At 39.0% G+C, this 18,932-nt stretch overlaps 1 long non-coding RNA gene across 1 annotated transcript; it reads right to left on the reverse strand.

Moving 5' to 3' along the window:
• Positions 1–11,415: 11,415 nt before the first annotated feature.
• On the reverse strand, positions 11,416–12,573 carry LOC148977524 (uncharacterized). The gene is made up of 3 exons (XR_016169653.1): positions 12,102–12,573; positions 11,563–12,063; positions 11,416–11,512 (listed from the first exon to the last, which is right to left on the reverse strand). It is a non-coding gene; the product is annotated as an uncharacterized LOC148977524 (long non-coding RNA).
• Positions 12,574–18,932: the final 6,359 nt, after the last annotated feature.

Below are 18,932 nucleotides of genomic sequence, written 5' to 3' on the forward strand. Positions count from 1 at the left end.
TTTTTTTTTCGGGCCGAATTTTTGAGTTTCGATATCTCAGCTCTGGAAGGGGCTAGAGCCTCCATTTTTGCACTCAGGTCTAAGTCTCATGGCCCTCTATCAGAATTTGGGAAGATTGGAGAAACTTAATTTTTCGCCCCCCAAAAAAAACGTAAGGGGTACCACTGTCGTTTTTTTTTTCGGGCCGAATTTTTGAGTTTCGATATCTCAGCTCTGGAAGGGGCTAGAGCAGGGGTCTCAAACTCAAATTAACTGGGGGCCGCTGGAGATAGAGTCTGGGTCAGGCCGGGCCGCATCAAGTATTACAAAAAAAAAAATTGTATTTAAGTATTCCAAAAATGGAGCACAACTGATCCAATCTTCTCAATCTTTATTATGAACGTTTCTTTTGAACTGTTCCTGAACTGTTTGAAAATCCTTTCTGTACATGATTGGTTCTTCATGAGCTGTCCTTCTGACAGTTGAAGTTCATTTTACAAACTTTCTGTCTTTTTCTTATACAACATCTTCGTGATGATAGTCAAATTTGCTTTTTATTTTCTTTATACAACACTATTATATTGAATGTTTTTTTTCTTTTTTTTCCTAAAGGCATATTTCCTTTTATTATACTTAGAAAAACAATTACTGCTTTTGAAATACAAATAATTATTTCTACATATGTATATTGTCTCTTTTTTACTAAAATTACTGACTTTGCACATATCAAAGCAAACCTTCTTATCAACCTGTTGGACCAAGTTCATTACATGAACTAGTTCAAAGTTCAGTTCACAAATTTTAAAATGGACTAGTTAGTTCTTTTTTTCCATATGTTGCTGTGAGCTTCTTTTTTATTATTATGGTATTATTATTGCCACAGCCCATATACAACCACAGATAACAATAATTTTGTCTACGGGCAAATTTTGCACATTAAGATTTTCCCATCCTCACCGACCTCATAAAAGCCTTTTAAATGATCTTACGACGCCTCCTCGCTCCTCGGTTCACAGACACTACTAGAATGAACGAGTACACTGTAACTTTCATCAGGCAGTAATACAGTAGGCTACGTTCAGTTCACGTTCGCCCAAAATATGAACGAGATCATGAACTATATCTTTCATTGAACGCGTTCAGACACAACGCATATTACAAGCTCAAAATGATTATTCTCACATTGTTTTAGAGCAGGGGTATCCAACACGTCGCTCGCGAGCTGTGGCCTGATTTGGTGGTGGTAGCTCGCCTTGTTCACATATCGCGCTCACATATTTTGCACGCTCAATTACGTTTCAGATGTAGGCGCGCATCAAGCGCCCTCATAATTGAAGCGACGCGCTCATTTTTTCCAGGCGCAGTATATTTGTACTTCGTGGTTGTCTATGACAACTGACAACAAACCCACCGTAAGCTGTCACGAGACTATATATGGTAGCCCATAAGGGATAAAAATATTAATAATAAAAAAACGCGGCAAACACAATGGCGGGCCGCACTAACATTAAACTTTAATATCAAGTAGGGGGCCACAAAATATCATCGGGCCGCGAGTTTGAGACCTCTGGGCTAGAGCCTCCATTTTTGCACTCAGGTCTAAGTCGCATGGCCCTCTATCAGAATTTGGGAAGATTGGAGAAACTTAATTTTTCGCCCAAAAAAAAAAACGTAAGGGGTACCACTGTCGTTTTTTTTTTCGGGCAGAATTTTTGAGTTTCGATATCTCAGCTCTGGAAGGGGCTAGAGCCTCCATTTTTGCACTCAGGTCTAAGTCTCATGGCCCTCTATCAGAATTTGGGAAGATTGGAGAAACTTAATTTTTCGCCCCCAAAAAAAAAAACGTAAGGGGTACCACTGTCGTTTTTTTTTTTTTTCGGGCCGAATTTTTGAGTTTCGATATCTCAGCTCTGGAAGGGGCTAGAGCCTCCATTTTTGCACTCAGGTCTAAGTCTCATGGCCCTCTATCGGAATTTGGGAAGATTGGAGAAACTTAATTTTTCGCCCAAAAAAAAAACGTAAGGGGTACCACTGTCGTTTTTTTTTCGGGCCGAATTTTTGAGTTTCGATATCTCAGCTCTGGAAGGGGCTAGAGCCTCCATTTTTGCACTCAGGTCTAAGTCTCATGGCCCTCTATCAGAATTTGGGAAGATTGGAGAAACTTAATTTTTCGCCCAAAAAAAAAAAACGTAAGGGGTACCACTTTCGTTTTTTTTTCGGGCCGAATTTTTGAGTTTCGATATCTCAGCTCTGGAAGGGGCTAGAGCCTCCATTTTTGCACTCAGGTCTAAGTCTCATGGCCCTCTATCAAAATTTGGGAAGATTGGAGAAACTTAATTTTTCGCCCCAAAAAAAAACGTAAGGGGTACCACTGTCGTTTTTTTTTCGGGCCGAATTTTTGAGTTTCGATATCTCAGCTCTGGAAGGGGCTAGAGCCTCCATTTTTGCACTCAGGTCTAAGTCTCATGGCCCTCTATCAGAATTTGGGAAGATTGGAGAAATTTAATTTTTCGCCCCAAAAAAAAAACGTAAGGGGTACCACTGTCGTTTTTTTTTTCGGGCCGAATTTTTGAGTTTCGATATCTCAGCTCTGGAAGGGGCTAGAGCCTCCATTTTTGCACTCAGGTCTAAGTCTCATGGCCCTCTATCAGAATTTGGGAAGATTGGAGAAACTTAATTTTTCGCCCAAAAAAAAAACGTAAGGGGTACCACTGTCGTTTTTTTTTTCGGCCGAATTTTTGTGTTTCGATATCTCAGCTCTGGAAGGGGCTAGATCCTCCATTTTTGCACTCAGGTCTAAGTGTCATGGCCCTCTATCAGAATTTGGGAAGATTGGAGTAACTTAATTTTTCGCCCCAAAAAAAAAACGTAAGGGGTACCACTGTCGTTTTTTTTTTTCGGGCCGAATTTTTGAGTTTCGATATCTCAGCTCTGGAAGGGGCTAGAGCCTCCATTTTTGCACTCAGGTCTAAGTCTCATGGCCCTCTATCAGAATTTGGGAAGATTGGAGAAACTTAATTTTTCGCCCAAAAAAAAAAAACGTAAGGGGTACCACTGTCGTTTTTTTTTCGGGCCGAATTTTTGAGTTTCGATATCTCAGCTCTGGAAGGGGCTAGAGCCTCCATTTTTGCACTCAGGTCTAAGTCTCATGGCCCTCTATCAGAATTTGGGAAGATTGGAGAAACTTAATTTTTCGCCCAAAAAAAAAAACGTAAGGGGTACCACTGTCATTTTTTTTTCAGGCCGAATTTTTGAGTTTCGATATCTCAGCTCTGGAAGGGGCTAGAGCCTCCATTTTTGCACTCAGGTCTAAGTCTCATGGCCCTCTATCAGAATTTGGGAAGATTGGAGAAACTTAATTTTTCGCCCAAAAAAAAAACGTAAGGGGTACCACTGTCGTTTTTTTTTCGGTCCGAATTTTTGAGTTTCGATATCTCAGCTCTGGAAGGGGCTAAAGTCTCCATTTTTGCACTCAGGTCTAAGTCTCATGGCCCTCTATCAGAATTTGGGAAGATTGGAGAAACTTAATTTTTCGCCCAAAAAAAAAAAACGTAAGGGGTACCACTGTCGTTTTTTTTTCGGGCCGAATTTTTGAGTTTCGATATCTCAGCTCTGGAAGGGGCTAGAGCCTCCATTTTTGCACTCAGGTCTAAGTCTCATGGCCCTCTATCAGAATTTGAAAAGATTGGAGAAACTTAATTTTTCGCCCAAAAAAAAAAACGTAAGGGGTACCACTGTCGTTTTTTTTTCGGGCCGAATTTTTGAGTTTCGATATCTCAGCTCTGGAAGGGGCTAGAGCCTCCATTTTTGCACTCAGGTCTAAGTCTCATGGCCCTCTATCAGAATTTGGGAAGATTGGAGAAACTTAATTTTTCACCCCAAAAAAAAAAAACGTAAGGGGTACCACTGTCGTTTTTTTTTTTCGGGCCGAATTTTTGAGTTTCGATATCTCAGCTCTGGAAGGGGCTAGAGCCTCCATTTTTGCACTCAGGTCTAAGTCTCATGGCCCTCTATCAGAATTTGGGAAGATTGGAGAAACTTAATTTTTCGCCCAAAAAAAAAACGTAAGGGGTACCACTGTCGTTTTTTTTTTCGGGCCGAATTTTTGAGTTTCGATATCTCAGCTCTGGAAGGGGCTAGAGCCTTCATTTTTGCACTCAGGTCTAAGTCTCATGGCCCTCTATCAGAATTTGGGAAGATTGGAGAAACTTAATTTTTCGCCCAAAAAAAAAAAACGTAAGGGGTACCACTTTCGGTTTTTTTTCGGGCCGAATTTTTGAGTTTCGATATCTCAGCTCTGGAAGGGGCTAGAGCCTCCATTTTTGCACTCAGGTTTAAGTCTCATGGCCCTCTATCAAAATTTGGGAAGATTGGAGAAACTTAATTTTTCGCCCCAAAAAAAAAACGTAAGGGGTACCACTGTCGTTTTTTTTTCGGGCCGAATTTTTGAGTTTCGATATCTCAGCTCTGGAAGGGGCTAGAGCCTCCATTTTTGCACTCAGGTCTAAGTCTCATGGCCCTCTATCAGAATTTGGGAAGATTGGAGAAACTTAATTTTTCGCCCCAAAAAAAAAACGTAAGGGGTACCACTGTCGTTTTTTTTTCGGGCCGAATTTTTGAGTTTCGATATCTCAGCTCTGGAAGGGGCTAGAGCCTCCATTTTTTCACTCAGGTCTAAGTCTCATGGCCCTCTATCAGAATTTGGGAAGATTGGAGAAACTTAATTTTTCGCCCCCAAAAAAAAACTTAAGGGGTACCACTGTCGTTTTTTTTTTCGGGCCGAATTTTTGAGTTTCGATATCTCAGCTCTGGAAGGGGCTAGAGCCTCCATTTTTGCACTCAGGTCTAAGTCTCATGGCCCTCTATCAGAATTTGGGGAGATTGGAGAAACTTAATTTTTCGCCCAAAAAAAAAAACGTAAGGGGTACCACTGTCGTTTTTTTTTCGGGCCGAATTTTTGAGTTTCGATATCTCAGCTCTGGAAGGGGCTAGAGCCTCCATTTTTGCACTCAGGTCTAAGTCTCATGGCCCTCTATCAGAATTTGGGAAGATTGGAGTAACTTAATTTTTCGCCCAAAAAAAAAAACGACAGTGGTACCCCTTACGTTTTTTTTTTTCGGGCCGAATTTTCGAGTTTCGATATATCAGCTCTGGAAGGGGCTAGAGCCTCCATTTTTGCACTCAGGTCTAAGTCTCATGGCCCTCTATCAGAATTTGGGAAGATTGGAGAAACTTAATTTTTCGCCCCAAAAAAAAAACGTAAGGGGTACCACTGTCGTTTTTTTTTTGGGCCGAATGTTTGAGTTTCGATATCTCAGCTCTGGAAGGGGCTAGAGCCTCCATTTTTGCACTCAGGTCTAAGTCTCATGGCCCTCTATCAGAATTTGGGAAGATTGGAGAAACTTAATTTTTCGCCCAAAAAAGAAACGTAAGGGGTACCACTGTCGTTTTTTTTTTTTCGGGCCGAATTTTTGAGTTTCGATATCTCAGCTCTGGAAGGGGCTAGAGCCTCCATTTTTGCACTCATGTCTAAGTCTCATGGCCCTCTATCAGAATTTGGGAAGATTGGAGAAACTTAATTTTTCGTCCAAAAAAAAAAACGTAAGGGGTACCACTGTCGTTTTTTTTTTTCGGGCCGAATTTTTGAGTTTCGATATCTCAGCTCTGGAAGGGGCTAGAGCCTCCATTTTTGCACTCAGGTCTAAGTCTCATGGCCCTCTATCAGAATTTGGGAAGATTGGAGAAACTTAATTTTTCGCCCAAAAAAGAAACGTAAGGGGTACCACTGTCGTTTTTTTTTTCGGGCCGAATTTTTGAGTTTCGATATCTCAGCTCTGGAAGGGGCTAGAGCCTCCATTTTTGCACTCAGGTCTAAGTCTCATGGCCCTCTATCAGAATTTGGGAAGATTGGAGAAACTTAATTTTTCGCCCCCCAAAAAAAACGTAAGGGGTACCACTGTCGTTTTTTTTTTTCGGGCCGAATTTTTGAGTTTCGATATCTCAGCTCTGGAAGGGGCTAGAGCAGGGGTCTCAAACTCAAATTAACTGGGGGCCGCTGGAGATAGAGTCTGGGTCAGGCCGGGCCGCATCAAGTATTACAAAAAAAAAAATTGTATTTAAGTATTCCAAAAATGGAGCACAACTGATCCAATCTTCTCAATCTTTATTATGAACGTTTCTTTTGAACTGTTCCTGAACTGTTTGAACATCCTTTCTGTACATGATTGGTTCTTCATGAGCTGTCCTTCTGACAGTTGAAGTTCATTTTACAAACTTTCTGTCTTTTTCTTATACAACATCTTCGTGATGATAGTCAAATTTGCTTTTTATTTTCTTTATACAACACTATTATATTGAATGTTTTTTTTCTTTTTTTTCCTAAAGGCATATTTCCTTTTATTATACTTAGAAAAACAATTACTGCTTTTGAAATACGAATAATTATTTCTACATATGTATATTGTCTCTTTTTTACTAAAATTACTGACTTTGCACATATCAAAGCAAACCTTCTTATCAACCTGTTGGACCAAGTTCATTACATGAACTAGTTCAAAGTTCAGTTCACAAATTTTAAAATGGACTAGTTAGTTCTTTTTTTCCATATGTTGCTGTGAGCTTCTTTTTTATTATTATGGTATTATTATTGCCACAGCCCATATACAACCACAGATAACAATAATTTTGTCTACGGGCAAATTTTGCACATTAAGATTTTCCCATCCTCACCGACCTCATAAAAGCCTTTTAAATGATCTTACGACGCCTCCTCGCTCCTCGGTTCACAGACACTACTAGAATGAACGAGTACACTGTAACTTTCATCAGGCAGTAATACAGTAGGCTACGTTCAGTTCACGTTCGCCCAAAATATGAACGAGATCATGAACTATATCTTTCATTGAACGCGTTCAGACACAACGCATATTACAAGCTCAAAATGATTATTCTCACATTGTTTTAGAGCAGGGGTATCCAACACGTCGCTCGCGAGCTGTGGCCTGATTTGGTGGTGGTAGCTCGCCTTGTTCACATATCGCGCTCACATATTTTGCACGCTCAATTACGTTTCAGATGTAGGCGCGCATCAAGCGCCCTCATAATTGAAGCGACGCGCTCATTTTTTCCAGGCGCAGTATATTTGTACTTCGTGGTTGTCTATGACAACTGACAACAAACCCACCGTAAGCTGTCACGAGACTATATATGGTAGCCCATAAGGGATAAAAATATTAATAATAAAAAAACGCGGCAAACACAATGGCGGGCCGCACTAACATTAAACTTTAATATCAAGTAGGGGGCCACAAAATATCATCGGGCCGCGAGTTTGAGACCTCTGGGCTAGAGCCTCCATTTTTGCACTCAGGTCTAAGTCGCATGGCCCTCTATCAGAATTTGGGAAGATTGGAGAAACTTAATTTTTCGCCCAAAAAAAAAAAACGTAAGGGGTACCACTGTCGTTTTTTTTTTCGGGCAGAATTTTTGAGTTTCGATATCTCAGCTCTGGAAGGGGCTAGAGCCTCCATTTTTGCACTCAGGTCTAAGTCTCATGGCCCTCTATCAGAATTTGGGAAGATTGGAGAAACTTAATTTTTCGCCCCAAAAAAAAAAACGTAAGGGGTACCACTGTCGTTTTTTTTTTTTTTCGGGCCGAATTTTTGAGTTTCGATATCTCAGCTCTGGAAGGGGCTAGAGCCTCCATTTTTGCACTCAGGTCTAAGTCTCATGGCCCTCTATCGGAATTTGGGAAGATTGGAGAAACTTAATTTTTCGCCCAAAAAAAAAACGTAAGGGGTACCACTGTCGTTTTTTTTTCGGGCCGAATTTTTGAGTTTCGATATCTCAGCTCTGGAAGGGGCTAGAGCCTCCATTTTTGCACTCAGGTCTAAGTCTCATGGCCCTCTATCAGAATTTGGGAAGATTGGAGAAACTTAATTTTTCGCCCAAAAAAAAAAAACGTAAGGGGTACCACTTTCGTTTTTTTTTCGGGCCGAATTTTTGAGTTTCGATATCTCAGCTCTGGAAGGGGCTAGAGCCTCCATTTTTGCACTCAGGTCTAAGTCTCATGGCCCTCTATCAAAATTTGGGAAGATTGGAGAAACTTAATTTTTCGCCCCAAAAAAAAACGTAAGGGGTACCACTGTCGTTTTTTTTTCGGGCCGAATTTTTGAGTTTCGATATCTCAGCTCTGGAAGGGGCTAGAGCCTCCATTTTTGCACTCAGGTCTAAGTCTCATGGCCCTCTATCAGAATTTGGGAAGATTGGAGAAATTTAATTTTTCGCCCCAAAAAAAAAAACGTAAGGGGTACCACTGTCGTTTTTTTTTTCGGGCCGAATTTTTGAGTTTCGATATCTCAGCTCTGGAAGGGGCTAGAGCCTCCATTTTTGCACTCAGGTCTAAGTCTCATGGCCCTCTATCAGAATTTGGGAAGATTGGAGAAACTTAATTTTTCGCCCAAAAAAAAAACGTAAGGGGTACCACTGTCGTTTTTTTTTTCGGCCGAATTTTTGTGTTTCGATATCTCAGCTCTGGAAGGGGCTAGATCCTCCATTTTTGCACTCAGGTCTAAGTGTCATGGCCCTCTATCAGAATTTGGGAAGATTGGAGTAACTTAATTTTTCGCCCCAAAAAAAAAACGTAAGGGGTACCACTGTCGTTTTTTTTTTTCGGGCCGAATTTTTGAGTTTCGATATCTCAGCTCTGGAAGGGGCTAGAGCCTCCATTTTTGCACTCAGGTCTAAGTCTCATGGCCCTCTATCAGAATTTGGGAAGATTGGAGAAACTTAATTTTTCGCCCAAAAAAAAAAAACGTAAGGGGTACCACTGTCGTTTTTTTTTCGGGCCGAATTTTTGAGTTTCGATATCTCAGCTCTGGAAGGGGCTAGAGCCTCCATTTTTGCACTCAGGTCTAAGTCTCATGGCCCTCTATCAGAATTTGGGAAGATTGGAGAAACTTAATTTTTCGCCCAAAAAAAAAACGTAAGGGGTACCACTGTCATTTTTTTTTCAGGCCGAATTTTTGAGTTTCGATATCTCAGCTCTGGAAGGGGCTAGAGCCTCCATTTTTGCACTCAGGTCTAAGTCTCATGGCCCTCTATCAGAATTTGGGAAGATTGGAGAAACTTAATTTTTCGCCCAAAAAAAAAACGTAAGGGGTACCACTGTCGTTTTTTTTTCGGTCCGAATTTTTGAGTTTCGATATCTCAGCTCTGGAAGGGGCTAAAGTCTCCATTTTTGCACTCAGGTCTAAGTCTCATGGCCCTCTATCAGAATTTGGGAAGATTGGAGAAACTTAATTTTTCGCCCAAAAAAAAAAAACGTAAGGGGTACCACTGTCGTTTTTTTTTCGGGCCGAATTTTTGAGTTTCGATATCTCAGCTCTGGAAGGGGCTAGAGCCTCCATTTTTGCACTCAGGTCTAAGTAAAGATATAAAATGTAAAACCTAACATTAAGGTCTCTAGCGTTATATTTTGCCAACGAACTAAAATTGAAACCATGTTATACAAATCTGTGTTTCGAAAAGGGAGAAGAGAGAGTTCGGCAAGGCGGATTCGAACTCGCGTTCAGCGCTTCAAAAAGCTGCTGTCAAGTACTTCACGCCCTACGACCCACGCCACTGAGGCTGTTTCAACACGGGTGTCGTTTTGCTGTAAAGACAGGCACTAGTGCAAATATATGCTCCGTTGTAGAAAATGTAAAAAAAAAAAAAAAAAGTTTTCTTCCCTTAGCTTGGGCCATGGCGAACTTCCAATAAATACATTTTATCAGACCGGGCCGGCCCTCGCGGCTTCGAAACACTACCGATGTCAGAACACCGGCCCACCGGGAAAACTCCCGACTCTCCCGATTGCCACTCCGCTTCTGATGAGCAGTGACAGATCAATGCGACTCAGATGAACGCACTGAATTGTCACTACTGAAGTGAACACAAATCTGTGTAGCCAACTCAATTACTAATTATTATTTTTACTAACCCCCCAAACTATAATTTTCATCCCTTTTGGGATGGTCCAAATGTTTTCAGACTCTTTGAGAAATGAAGTGATGTGGAGCATGAGTAAAATGGTGCTTTTGACATTGGGTTAATGTAAACCTGTTGTAGGAGAGCTGCAAAATAAAAACAGCCTAGTAGGCCCTTTAAAAACTAATGGAAATGTTGATAGCACACAAATCATTTTTTTATGCTTATTCAAACCTACCTACCTAGATCACTCACATCAGCTAGAAACACCAAGGGTTCACTCTAAGCATGGAGATTCTGCTTTTAGCTATTATGCCAGCAGCCGCCACTGGAACCAGCTTCCAGAAGAGATCAGGTGAGCTCCTACAGTAGTCACATTTAAATCCAGGCTCAAAACACATCTGTTTAGCTGTACATTTTGCCACTGTTCGTCCGACTGTTACTGTACTTCGTTTTATTTTTGATTCTAAATTGTTTTAATTATTTACTGTATTTTTATTTTTATAATTATTTTTATTTTTCATATGTTTTATTCTAAACTGTTCTAATTATTCTGATTTCTTTTGATTATTTTAATTTTTTCTATGTAAAGCACTTTGAATTGCCATTGTGTATGAAATGTGCTATATAAATAAACTTGCCTTACCTACCTACCAGTATTAACTTTCACATGCAGTTACACATTAACCTACCTACCAGCATTAAATAAAAAAAAAATATCAAACAACCCATACATCCCCACATGTTGTTTGAGAGGGTTTCAAGAAAGATCCTCCTCACTCCTCCAAAAACAAACTCCAGCATATTCAGGTGTCAGACACGACTGGATCTTCAAACGGCACATGGTTCTGTGGTCAGATGAGACTAAAAAAAGAGCTTTTTGGCAGTAAGCACACTAGATAGTTTGGTGGACATGAGGATAAAAAGTACCATGTGTACAATTTAATAAACCATTGGATCTTTAATGTTGGGGACCTATTTTTCAGCAGGAGGTCCTGGACTTCTTATTCAGACACATGGCATTGTGGATTCTATTAAATATCAACAGATAAAAAATCAAAACCTGACACCTTCTGCTAGAAATCTTATTATGGGCCATGGTTGGATCTGCCATCTGGACAACGATCCAAGACAAACATCAAAATCAACACAAAAATTTGTTAGGGAGCACAAAATGAAGCTTCTGCCATGACCGTCCCAGAACCCTATAGAAAATGAGTGGTCCGAACTGAAGAGAAGAAGCACAAACATGGATCTGGGAATCTGAAGGATCTGGAGAGTCTGTATGGAGGAATGGTCTCTGATCTCAGGTCAGGTGTTGTCCAAACACATCAGGCATTATAGCAGAAAACTCAGAGCAGTTATCTTGGCAAAAAGATATTGCAAAAAGGTATTTAATAAAAGGGTATGAGTAATTGTGGCCAACGTGTTTTGGAAAAAAACATTTATTTTATAATGTGATCCCACATTAACAAACATACCTACCAACCAGTATTAACGTTCACATAGTTACACATAAACCAACCTACCAGTATTAACTTTCACATACAGTTACACATTAACCAACCTACCTACAAGTATTAACTTTCACATCCAGTTACACATTAACCTACCTACCTACTGTATTAACTTTCACATACAGTTACACATTAACCAACCTACCTACCTACAAGTATTAACTTTCACATGCAGTTACACATTAACCAACCTACCAGTATTAACTTTCACATACAGTTACACATTAACCTACCTACCTACCTACCACTATTAACTTTCACATGCAGTTACACATTAACCTACCTACCTACCTACAAGTATTAACTTTCACATGCAGTTACACATTAACCTACCTACCAGTATTAACTTTCACATGCAGTTACACATTAACCTACCTACAAGTATTAACTTTCACATGCAGTTACACATTAACCTACCTACCAGTATTAACTTTCACATACAGTTACACATTAACCTACCTACCAGTATTAACTTTCACATGCAGTTACACATTAACCTACCTACCTACCTACCAGTATTAACTTTCACATACAGTTACACATTAACCTACCTACCTACCAGTATTAACTTTCACATGCAGTTACACAATAACCTACCTACCTACAAGTATTAACTTTCACATACAGTTACACATTAACCTACCTACCAGTATTAACTTTCACATACAGTTACACATTAACCTACCTACCAGTATTAACTTTCACATGCAGTTACACATTAACCAACCTACCTACCTATAAGTATTAACTTTCACATACAGTTACACATTAACCTACCTACCAGTATTAACTTTCACATGCAGTTACACATTAACCTACCTACCAGTATTAACTTTCACATACAGTTACACATTAACCTACCTACCAGTATTAACTTTCACATGCAGTTACACATTAACCAACCTACCTACCTATAAGTATTAACTTTCACATGCAGTTACACATAAACCAACCTACCAGTATTAACTTTCACATACAGTTACACATTAACCTACCTACCAGTATTAACTTTCACATACAGTTACACATTAACCTACCTACCAGTATTAACTTTCACATACAGTTACACATTAACCTACCTACAAGTATTAACTTTCACATGCAGTTACACATAAACCAACCTACCAGTATTAACTTTCACATACAGTTACACATTAACCTACCTACCAGTATTAACTTTCACATGCAGTTACACATAAACCAACCTACCAGTATTAACTTTCACATGCAGTTACACATAAACCAACCTATCAGTATTAACTTTCACATACAGTTGCACATTAACCAACCTACCAGTATTAACTTTCACATGCAGTTACACATTAACTTTCACATACAGTTACTCATTATCGTTCGCATGCTGTTACTCGTCATTTCACATGCAGGTACTCATCATTTTTCACAGGCAGGTACTCGTTAACTTTCACATGAAGCTACTCATTAACTTTCGCTTGCAATTACTCAACAACTTTCTCACGCAGTTACCTATCGATTTTCACTGCAGTTACACATTAGCTTTCACATGCAGTTACACATCAACTTTCACAAGCAGTTACTCGTCGCCTTTCGCATGCCGTTACTCATTAACTTCGCTTGCAAGTTACTCATTAACTTCAGTGCAGTTACTTATCATTTCACATGCAGCTACTCATAAACTTCGCTTACAAATTACTCATCAACTTTCAGATGCAGTTCCACATCAACTTTCTCTGCAGTTACACATAGACTTTCACATGCAGTTACCGGTTAACTTCGCTTGCAGTTACTCATTACCTTTCACATGCTTGCTACTCGTCTTTCACATGCAAGTACTCATATCTTTCACATGCAGCTACTCGTAACCTTTCGCATGCAGCTACTGGACATTTTCCGATGCAGTTACATATCGATTTTCACTGCAGTTACACATTAGCTTTCACATGCAGTTACACATTAACTTTCACTGCAGTTACTCGTTGCCTTTCGCATGCAGCTACTCATTAACTTCGCTTGCAAGTTACTCATTAACTTCACGTACAGCTACTCACCATTTCACTGCAGTTACACGTTAACTTCGCTTGCAAGTTACTCATACTTTCACCTCAAGTTACTCGTACTTTCATATGCAGTTACACATTAATTATCACACGCAGTTACACATATGACTTTCGCAAGCAGTTACTCAATAACTTTCACCAGCAGTTACACATTAACTTCCACTTGCAGCTACTCATAAACTTCATCTGCAGATACTCATTAACAGTAACATGCACTTTACTCATCGACTTTCACCTGTAGTTACACATAGACTTTCACTGCAGTTACACATCGACTTTCACAGCAGTTACTAAATAACTTTTACATGCAGTTACACATTAACTTTCACATGCAGTTACTCATTAACTCTCACATGCAGTTACACATTAACTCTCACATGCAGTTACACATTAACTCTCACATGCAGTTACACATTAACTCTCACATGCAGTTACACATTAACTCTCACATGCAGTTACACATTAACTCTCACATGCAGTTACACATTAACTCACATGTAGATACACATTAACTTTCACATGCAGTTACACATTAACTCTCACATTAACTCACATGTAGATACACATTAACTTTCACATGCAGTTACACGGTAACACTTTACAATAAGGTTCGTTAGTTAACATTAGTTAACTACATTAGTTAATATGAACTAATAATGAATAGCACATATACAGCATTTGTTAATCTTTGTTAATGTTATTTTCAACATTTACTAATACTTGATTAAAATCTTGTTAACATTAGTTAATTCACCGTGAACTAACATGAACAAACAATGAACAGCTGTGTTTTCATGAACTAACATTAACAAAGATGAACAAATGCAGTAACAAATGTATTGCTCATGGTTAGTGCACGTTAGTAAATAAATTAAATAATGAACCTTATTGTAAAGTGTTACCAGTTACACATTGTCGGTTAAAAACAAGAAAGTGGCTAGTAAAAACGTCGAGTGGCTGGTCGATTTTGAAATCCACAGTGGCCGCCGGTGGACAAAAGAGTTGATTTCCATCCCTGCTTGGTAATGTCAAGGTGTCATAACAAAGACATCTCAAACAATGTCATATTTGCATTAAAACTTTCATAACTGAGCAAAAGACACTTAATGACAGTTGTCACAAACAAACACAAACCTTCCTTCATATTCATAATACATCATGTTAGTCTTATGCATACCCCTTCAAGTAAAGTGTTACCAAAGAATGACTCTTATGAATGACAGTTTATAAGAGAAACGTGTGCAGGATTCCGTGTTGCAAGAATGCTGTCTTGACGAAGCCCAACTTGCTTCATAAATGTAATATATTTTTTAATATTTAATTTATCAGTCAGAGCAGGAATCAAGGCTACATTCGAATAAACAAAGCCAGCGGAGCGATTATCTCTGTCCATCTTGAGGAATGAAAACGGTTGAACCAAAGAACGTATATTGACAAGAAGTGAACGCTCCATTGCAACACAAGTATTTTGCAGTATTATCTTATATTAATGACCGTTAAAACAAAACTATGTAAACAAAAAAAAAAACACAGCCACTGTTCAAAGTGGCAATTAAAGTTATAGGATAACGGACACAGCGCATCACGATCATCATGTTTGTAGCATGATCCAGGGGATTAAAACGTACAAAATATATTTCAGGCCTAATGGAGTTGGTAACTAATATAAGTAGTAAATGTGTAAAGTTGCATACAATGGAAATACCACAGACTGTAAAAAATATGGACAAAGCGTCTGTGACGTCACTCATAGACTTTCTGAAGAACAGGTTTGAGGCTGTTTATGGGGGGTATGGGCGGCACCATATTAGAAAATCTTGAGAAATACAAAATACAAATGTTCAGAAATACAAATGTTTCAGAAAGGATACAGAGATGCGTCGTGTCAGATCATGGCCAAGACGTCCAATTCCACTCGGCGCAGCCCGTTATCAGATGTCAATCGAAGTTAACCGCCCTTATTTTTCATACATTTTACATCCAAATACGATCTAAACTAACGAGTTAGAAAAAAATTCACTCACCTCACAGTTGTCAGGCACTCAGAACCTATCGAAAAATACAATAAAAGTCAAACTGTAAACATATGAATTGATGCTGTGAAAACGGACATTTTAATGTGAGGTCTATGGATATTCACCCCCTTTTGGGACCGGCCTCTAGCGGATTTTCGATGGATTGCAGTTTTTCCCACTTCCGGGTAGGCTTCATTTTTCAGATTAGAATTTTGCCGCTTGGGAAAAATTAGAAGAAAAAACTACCTCAAAAAACTGTTATCTATGCTGTTGTCCAGTAACTCCAGTTGGAATTTTCACCCCAAAATGGCGGCCCCGCTCCTGAAGCGCCACCTAGTGGCTTTTACCAAAAAAGCATTAGAGTTTTGCTTCTTGTTCTTCTATACTCTTTGGTTGAACTCTGGCCAATAAGAGGATCGTTTTATACATGTGGCTTGCATAAACACATTTTGGTACGCTTTGAAATGTTGCCTTGTGAAAGCAAACCGAACGAGTAAAAAATTAAATCCGTGCTTCAGAACACAGAAAATGACCTACAGGTATGAAAATGCAGCCCTACACTGCAACCTATGGCATGAGTTGGGCTTTGCTTATCAGGTTTTCTGATAATCAAGTCATTTTGTGTGAAAAGACAATGGTCATGAAAACAGTAGACTTCCTTTTGGAAAAAAATACTTTTGGCATTTGGTTGGAGAGACAGTGCTCACAGAAGGCACATGCAAACTTTCTTTCTCAATTGGCTCATTTTGGCTTTCATGGGCTCTATAATAACATTTTCTACTAGGGCTGAACGATTTTGAAAAATTGCGATTTTTTTTAACCAATATTGCGATTGCGATTTAATATGCGATTTAAAAAACAGTTCTTTACCTTCTGTATTAGTCGACAAAGACAAGCAATAAATCATTGTACAGTAGAGATGGGAATCTTTAGATAGCTCATGATCCGATCTAATTAATTAATCTTAATAACTCTTAAAATATGTATTTAATTACTTGTGTAAAAACACATACTTTAAAAAATAAAAAACATTTAATTAAACCAATTACATGTTAAGAATTTTAAAATAGGCTATATAAAATAATATAGCTTCAAAATATAAAAGCTAGTAAATAAAGAGAAACAAAAAAAGCATTACAAGCAATTAACAAAGAGTGCTCTCAGTATTTAAAAGTAGGCTGTCTGAATGTTTTTCATTCAAGAGCTGGAGTGATTTCCCCTCAGTTTAGATATGATAAGCTGCATTCACACTAATGCATATATCTCTTTTGAAATTGTAAATGTGGTTTGTCCTGTTGGTTTAAGATATAACTGACCGTGTTCACATTAATTTCGCGTCATAAAAGCATTTTGACATGCAAGTACATTTAACCAATGAGTCGCTTACGGCCGCGTGCACGAGCGCTCTTCACAAAGCACGCGTTAGTATTTTAAAATGAAATCAGCCTTCTCAGTGATTTTCATAGTTTTAATATATAAAGCCAACTGCATTCCAAAAGACATAAATAATGCCTCTGTGAAGCATTTGTAAAGAAAATTCCCACGGGAGAGAACGCGTTCAGCCCTATTTTCTACCTCATGAATTTCGCTGAATATGAAATGAATATCTTCATAAATGGATATTAAAGGCTTTAGCTGTGCTTTGCCGCTGGAGTATAATAGAAACCCACATTTTGCTTAAGCCGAACAATAACTCCTGGCAAATAAACCGTCGAGGTATAAAACGGTTAACGGTAAAGCTGTAAACGTGCGTGGGAGAGAGCAGACCTTGCCTATATCAGAGCAACTCAAAATTTCGACCCAAAAAAAACGACAGTGGTACCCCTGTGGGTTTTTTTGGTGCGAAAGAATAAGTTTCTCCAATCTTCTTGAAACTCTGGATTCTGATAGAGGGCCATGAGACTTAGACCTGAGTGCAAAAATGGAGGCTCTAGACCCTTCCAGAGCTGAGATATTGAGATCCCACTTAGCATTTATGCCATTATATAATATCTCAATATGTCAGCACTGGAAGGGTCTAGAGCCTCCATTTTTGCACTCAGGTCTAAGTCTCATGGCCCTCTATCAGAATCCAGAGTTTTGAGAAGATTGGAGAAACTTAATTTTTCACCCGAAAAAAAAAAACGTAAGGGGTACCACTGTCGTTTTTTTTTTTCAGGCCGAATTTTTGAGTTTCAAAATCTCAGCTCTGGAAGGGGCTAGAGCCTCCATTTTTGCACTCAGGTCTAAGTCTCATGGCCCTCTATCAGAATCCAGAGTTTTGAGAAGATTGGAGAAACTTAATTTTTCACCCGAAAAAAAAAAAAAAAACGTAAGGGGTACCACTGTCGTTTTTTTTTTTTGGGCCGAATTTTTGAGTTTCAAAATCTCAGCTCTGGAAGGGGCTAGAGCCTTCATTTTTGCACTCAGGTCTAAGTCTCATGGCCCTCTATCAGAATCCAGAGTTTTGAGAAGATTGGAGAAACTTAATTTTTCGCCCGAAAAAAAAAAAAAAAAAACGTAAGGGGTACCACTGTCGTTTTTTTTTTGGGCCGAATTTTTGAGTTTCAAAATCTCAGCACTGGAAGGGTCTAGAGCCTCCATTTTTGCACTCAGGTCTAAGTCTCATGGCCCTCTATCAGAATCCAGAGTTTTGAGAAGATTGGAGAAACTTAATTTTTCACCCGAAAAAAAAAAACGTAAGGGGTACCACTGTCGTTTTTTTTTTTTGGGCCGAATTTTTGAGTTTCAAAATCTCAGCTCTGGAAGGGGCTAGAGCCTCCATTTTTGCACTCAGGTCTAAGTCTCATGGCCCTCTATCAGAATCCAGAGTTTTGAGAAGATTGAAGAAACTTAATTTTTCGCCCGAAAAAAAAAACGTAAGGGGTACCACTGGCATTTTTTTTCGTGATGAATTTTTGAGTTTCGATATCTCAGCTCTGGAAGGGTCTAGAGCCTCCATTTTTGCACTCAGGCCCGAAAAAAACAAACAAAAAAAAAACGAAAGGGGGTTTGGGGTGTGAAAGTTGTACCCCTTTCGTTTTTTTTTTTTCGGGCGAAAAATTAAGTTTCTCCAATCTTCTCAAAACTCTGGTTTCTGATAGAGGGCCATGCGATTTAGACCTGAGTGCAAAAATGGAGGCTCTAGACCCTTCCAGAGCTGAGATATTGAGATCCCACATAGCATTTATGCCATTATAAATATCTCAATATCTCAGCTCTGGAAGGGCCTAGAGACTACATTTTTGCACTCAGGTCTAAGTCTCATGGCCCTCAATCAGAATCCAGAGTTGAGAAGATTGGAGAAACTTATTTTTTCGCACCAAAAAAAAACAAAAAAAAAAACGACAGGGGCACTGTCGTTTTTTTTTTGGGTCGAAATTTTGAGTTTCTCTGATCTTCTTGAAAATCTGGATTCTGATAGAGGGCCAAGAGACTTA

Source organism: Pimephales promelas, chromosome 9 (assembly GCF_988280905.1).
Source record: "Pimephales promelas chromosome 9, fPimPro1.hap1.1, whole genome shotgun sequence".
Taxonomy (NCBI): Eukaryota; Metazoa; Chordata; class Actinopteri; order Cypriniformes; family Leuciscidae; genus Pimephales; species Pimephales promelas.